A 474-nucleotide genomic window follows, 5' to 3' on the forward strand; every position below is an offset into this window, starting at 1 on the left:
CGTGTGCCAGGGACCGTGTCGGTGCCTGCGTGGTGTCCACTGCCCTGGCCGGCTCAAACCCAGTGCGGGGCTGGGCCCATGTGGGTGCAGCCGGTCCTCTGGTCCCTCCAGCTCCCCTCAGCTGTGCCTGGAGGGATGGAGGGACGGGCTAAGGGCTGTGCATGGCTCTGCGCCGCCCCACCCCGCCTCCTGCCACCAGCCCCGGGGGTGGGGCTCCTGGGCTCGGAAGGGAGCCTGCCTTAGGTGGGAGCCCTGTGTTCCCCGCTCGGCCCCTCGCAGGTGACAGCGGAAAAGGTGCCCTGGCTCTGTGTGTGGAGGGTGTGGGGAGGGAAAGCAGGCCCGGGGGAGGGGTGCTCTTAGCACAAGTTGGGTGCCCCCTGCTGTGGGCCTGGAGGGTGCCAACCCTGACCCGTGTGGGGGAAGCCAGAGCTGTTTGCTGGGAGGAGAAAAGCAGATTTGGGCCCAAGAGTACTC

The 474-nt window shown here is 68.6% G+C and overlaps 1 protein-coding gene across 1 annotated transcript in view; it reads left to right on the forward strand.

Moving 5' to 3' along the window:
• The window catches only part of BRF1 (BRF1, RNA polymerase III transcription initiation factor 90 kDa subunit), a 66,192-nt gene that overhangs the window by 38,436 nt on the left and 27,282 nt on the right, over nucleotides 1–474 (forward strand). The window lies entirely within an intron of this gene.

Source organism: Myotis brandtii, unplaced genomic scaffold, assembly GCF_000412655.1.
Source record: "Myotis brandtii unplaced genomic scaffold, ASM41265v1 scaffold1057, whole genome shotgun sequence".
NCBI lineage: Eukaryota > Metazoa > Chordata > Mammalia > Chiroptera > Vespertilionidae > Myotis > Myotis brandtii.